This window comes from Theropithecus gelada, chromosome 9, assembly GCF_003255815.1.
Source record: "Theropithecus gelada isolate Dixy chromosome 9, Tgel_1.0, whole genome shotgun sequence".
Taxonomy (NCBI): domain Eukaryota; kingdom Metazoa; phylum Chordata; class Mammalia; order Primates; family Cercopithecidae; genus Theropithecus; species Theropithecus gelada.
The window spans coordinates 2,638,176-2,643,620 of record NC_037677.1 but is presented as its reverse complement, the minus strand read 5'-3'; positions in this window follow the sequence as shown (position 1 = coordinate 2,643,620).

The window sequence follows — 5,445 nt, the reverse complement described above, 5'->3', positions numbered from 1 at the left end:
GGGGATGTGACCCTCACAAATACTTCTCCAGTGGTAGAATTTCTTTCCTTCTACTCTCTGCTTTCTTCCTGGCTGCTCTGTTCCAATCAGGGCATGAAGCCTTGGGCCTGTTGACTGCGGTTTCTCCTTCCTTAGGACACCCGGGAAGCCTGGGGGTAGTGGGGGGCACACCAGTGCTCCTGCCCAGCTGGAGTAAGGCTCTGGCAGTCTTTACCTAGAGACCTGGCCTCTGCCACAGAGTCGGCTCTGGAAGCTTTCAAAATGAGAGATCTTTCTCAGATCTTTACCACGGAAACACCTGCTGGGGTTCCTGGAGGTACAGCTTGTGAAAGTGAAGCTTCCCCTAAAACAGCAGCCCTGGAGTTTCTCACACTGGAGCTAGTCCACACTCAGCCTCCAGCAATCCATCAAAGTGCCCGCTCGAGGGTCTCTGCCTGCGATAGCCCAGGGTCTTCTGCTCTAGGTGAGCAGGTATGGGCTGTCTCTTGATTTCCAGGTGGTGAATGGCTCTGAGACCTCAGTTTTCTGATGAGTCCAAGAAAGTCATTGATTTTTAATGCATCCACCTTTTTTTTTTTTTTTTTTTGTGCCAAGGGCTGCTGTGACAGCTCCAATACATTGTAGTCAAAAGCAGAAGATCTGATTTTGTGTCTCTGTGAGACACGGACAGCCCCAGCCTTTTCCAGCCATCCTGGGATACTCTGTGCACAGCTGCTGTTGGAGTTTGAAAACCGATCCATTTTCGGCTCTTGTTCTTAAGGTGGTTGCCATGGCTTCCACGGGGGCATGTGGGGGCTGCCAGGTTCATCTGACGCCCGGAGCCTCCTCTGCCTTCTCGACACAGTTGCTAAACCTTGCAGGATTTGAGGTTGCTGCTCTCTCCATTGGCTGTAATTGGGGTTTGACACTTAGCTCTGTTGAAGCTGCTGCCGGTGGATATAAGGTTTTGGTATTCTAGCTCCTCTCTCATTCTCTGGGAAGAAACAGATTGATGCAAAAACCAAGACTCTTCAACTATTTGTATTTTAATAGGTGTCTTTGAGGATCCAGAAAACTTCAAGAGTCAAAAGAATTGTTTAATTTCATACCATGCACCTGGTCATTGGAGAAAAGCATTTGGGGAGACCATGGAATATCCTTCAGTTGCAGTTTTTTGTTGCCTAATTCCTCAGTCCACTTCTGAGCTCAGTGTGTGCTATGGAATAAGGGCCCAGTACTCCTGGAATGGGTACCGTTCTATTCCTTTTGTACGTAAATGATTTTAGGTCATTCTGACCTGATTTTATGCACTGGTATTCTTTTCTGACATGTCTCTAATTTTGATTGTTCATATTTTTCGAAGCCAGAGTAAATGTTCCCCAGAGATGGAAGACATAAAGCTTGTCAAAAAGTCTGTGTCTGATTCATCAACTGACCTCACAGTTCTTTGTGCAGTTCTACCCCACCATGAGTTCTCAATAAATATTAATTGAATTGAATTGAATTGAATTGAATTTACACTTTGCTCATTTCACAAATAGGTTAAGTGAAGATTAACAACTTCACAGCAGCAGCAGTAGTAACAGACTGAATTAAAGAATATCTGTGTATATCTATAGTGTCTTGAATTGGTACAATAAAAATGTCTTACTATGGAAAAATCTATAGTTATGGGAAAAATTGTTCTGAACACCTCAACTATACTTGCTCGTAGACGCAGCTGTGAACATTTATACCACGATTCTTCATTTCCCCTTAGCAGCAGGCAATTGCAAAAAATTCCTTAAGGACTTAACAATTTCTCTATATTATTTTCTAATTAATTTTTGACAAGAAAACAAGATGAAGACAGACATGGCAATACCACAAATTAGAAATGTAAGGCTATGCCATAAAACCGTCCACTGAATTTTCTCTTAGGTCAGGGGTTTCTGTGTAAAATGTACAGCTATAGGTGTCTGACTTTGTTTTTCTTACTTTCATTTATGCCTTTCTACAAATGAAGCAAAGAGTGATACACAGGCTACCTCTGACTGGTGCACATCTAAATTTTATAAAGACACGTTTCAGTCTGAAGCTACTAGAATATTTTATTCCCCTGAAAAGAAATTGACTCGGCTTACAAAATATCACACATGGAGGAGCCACAAAAATGCAGTTCTAAGAACATTTTTTTTGAGATGGAGTCTCACTCTGTCACCCAGCCTGGAGTGCAGTGGCACTATCTCATCTTACTGTAAGCTCTGCCTCCCGGGTTCAAGCAATTCTTCTTCCTCAGCCTCCCAAGTAGCTGGGATTACAGGTGCTCACCACCACATCTGGCTAATTTTTTGTATTTTTAGTAGAGACAGGTTACACCATGTTGGCCAGGCTGGTTTCAAACTTCTAACCTCAAGTGATCAGCCCTCCTCGGCCTCCCAATGTGCTAGGATTACCGGAGAGAGCCATCATGCCCGGCCACTAAGAACATTCTTTAAATTTTTAGGTAGCATTTTCTTTTCTTTCTTTTTTTTTTTTTTTTTGAGGTGGAGTTTTGTTCTTGTTGCTCAGGCTGGAGTGCAATGGCATGATCTCAGCTCACTGCAGCCTCCACCTTCTGGGTTCAAGTAATTCTCCTGCCTCAGCCTCCCAAGTAGGTGGGGCTACAGGCATGTGCCACCATATCCGGCTAATTTTGTATTTTTAGTAGAGATGGGATTTCACCATGTTGGTCAGGCTGGTCTTGAACTCCTGACCTCAAGTGATCCACCAACCTAGGCCTCGCAAAGTGTTGGGATTGCAGGTGTGAGCCACTGTGACCAGCCCTAGTTAGCAATTTTTAATTTATCCTTATTCAATTTCCTACACTTAGTTTCCTCCTATATTTATGAGCTTATAGTCCCAGCGGTTTGAGAGACTGAGGTGGGAGGATTGCTTGAGACCACAGGAATTCAAGCCTGTGATGCACTATGATAGCATCTGTGAATAGGCTGGACAACATAGTGAGACCCCATCTCTACAAATACGTAAATACATAAATAAATAGTTTTCCAAAACTCAAATATCTTACATCTTAAATCCCCAAGCTTCCTAAACTGGGTTGTCCCTTTCCTCAATTCATCCTTCAACATGCCTTGTGAAAAGTGGTCTGTGATCAGGTATAAATTGGGAAAAATATGTTTTATCTTAATTTTGTAGGTTCCTAATCCACATTAATATTTAAAGTTTGAAAAGCTTGTCAGAAAAGAAAATGTGAAATTATTTTCCTACTATTTGAAGAGTGAACACTTTATCAGGAAAGGTAGATTGCAATTTCACGCAGCTGTCATTGGCTAGTTTGGGAAATGTTTTCTAGGTGCAAAGGACTCCTGCTTCCATGAAGTCATTAATTCTAAATGTAACACTGAGCAATGATTTAACCACTCTCTAATTTCAACTGGGAAATTCATACCTCAAGATTCTGAGACTCAGTAACTTTGCCTGGCCAAATCCTATTTATCTCTTTACAATCAGTTTGGTGTCCCTTATACTATTCTACGTTGGAGGTGTGACTTGAAGAAGTACCTTGTCTTGGCTCTTCCTCCCATCCTTTAAACAGTTCTAAACAATAATGGTTCATTTTTAATGGAATATCCTTTTAAATAAAATGTTGAAATCACAAAAGGATGTCCTGGCCGGGCGCGGTGGCTCACACCTGTAATCCCAGCACTTTGGGAGGCCAAGGCCGGTGGATCACGAGGTCAGGAGATTGAGACTATCCTAGCGAACACGGTGAAACCCTGTCTCTCCTAAAAATACAAAAAAAAAAAAAAAAAAAAAAAAAAAAAATTAGCCGGCGTGGTGGTGGGCCCCTGTAGTCCCGGCTACTCAGGAGGCTGAGGCAGGAGAATGGCATGAATCCCAGAGGCGGAGTTTGCAGTGAGCCAAGATTGCACCACTGCACTCCAGCCTGGGCAAGACAGCAAGACTCCATCTCAAAAATAAACAAAAACATAAACAAAAACAAAAAACCAGAAAAGAAATCACGAAAGGATGTCCTAATGAGAGGGATTGTGTGTTTTGCTTTCCTACCTGGGCACAGGAAAGAATGACTATTAAAATAGTGATTTAATCCCTTAGAAAACTGGGCTTGGCGTTGGCCACTTTAGGAAGTGCTGGAGGTAAAGTTGACTCTGGCTAAATTCTTCATATTTTCTCTGGCTAATTGCGTAAGTGAAACTGATTGAGAAGTATTGCGCAATAAGAGAATTCTAAAAACGTTGCCCTGATTGAGATAAATATAGGTATAGGTATAGATACAGATGATTTGGCCGGGCACAATGGCTCACGCCTGTAATCCCAGCTCTTTGGGAGGCCGAGGCAGGTGGATCACGAAGTCAAGAGATGGAGAACATCCTGGCCAACCTGGTGAAATCCGTCTCTACTAAAAATACAAAAATTAGCTGGATGTGGTGGTGCATGCCTGCAATCCCAGTTATTTGGGAGACTGAAGCATGAGAATCGCTTGAACCCAGGAGGTGGAGGTTGCAGTAAGCTGAGATCGCTCCACTGTGCTCCAGCCTGGTGACAGAGCAAGACTCCATCTCACAAAAGACATAGATGATTTATTATAGAAACAGCAGAATATAGGGGTTTTGTGTTTCCTTCTCAGAAACCTTATAGAAATACATAGAAATAGAAAAGCCTTATAAATTATTTGTAGAATGTAAAAATGAACATTGCAATCCTAGTTAATATTAAATTATGATGAAGTTGCAACTGGAAATGTACATGAGTGTTTTCTCATATCTCTTGTTCTCACCTCTGAAATGGGAAAGGTTTATCAGTGCTCAAAGACATGTTTATTGAACAATATGGCTTTAATTCTTTACTACCTTCATATTAAACATGAGGCGTGACAAAATGACCTCATTTCTGGATTTTTCTTGAGCTGATCATGAGGCTGTGGTTTTATTTTATTGCTCCTTTTAGTTCTGATAATTCAGCATTACTTCAGGTGACGATTCTAGATCTGAGTCTATTAACTCTCCCCACGGTCCTTACGGACTGGACAATGGACACGCGTCATCTCAGTCCTTACATGAGAGATCTCTGAGTATTAGAGGGTTGCTTCTCTTCAACATGGTGTTTTATTTATTCAATACACATTCAAAGATGTATTGAATAAATGTATTCAGATATGTAATACTAAATCGTTATGTGCTCAGATATCTTAGAGTCTTCATAATAATCTTCTGTGCTGGGAATAATAGAAGAGAAGGAGAATCCTTTCCCCCAATGCAACCTCAGTCTAGTGAGGAGGAAAGAGTACTCTAGTAGAAATAGGAACATCTTTCTACAGAAACGATGGGGTCACCTGGCTCGGCGTCAGGAAAGACTTTTCCAAGGAGGTAATAATTCATCTGAATGTCAACAGATGAAGGCACTATCTAGGTCAAGAGGGGAAGCAGGTGTTCTTAGTACAAGAGGATATGTCAGAGACATGGA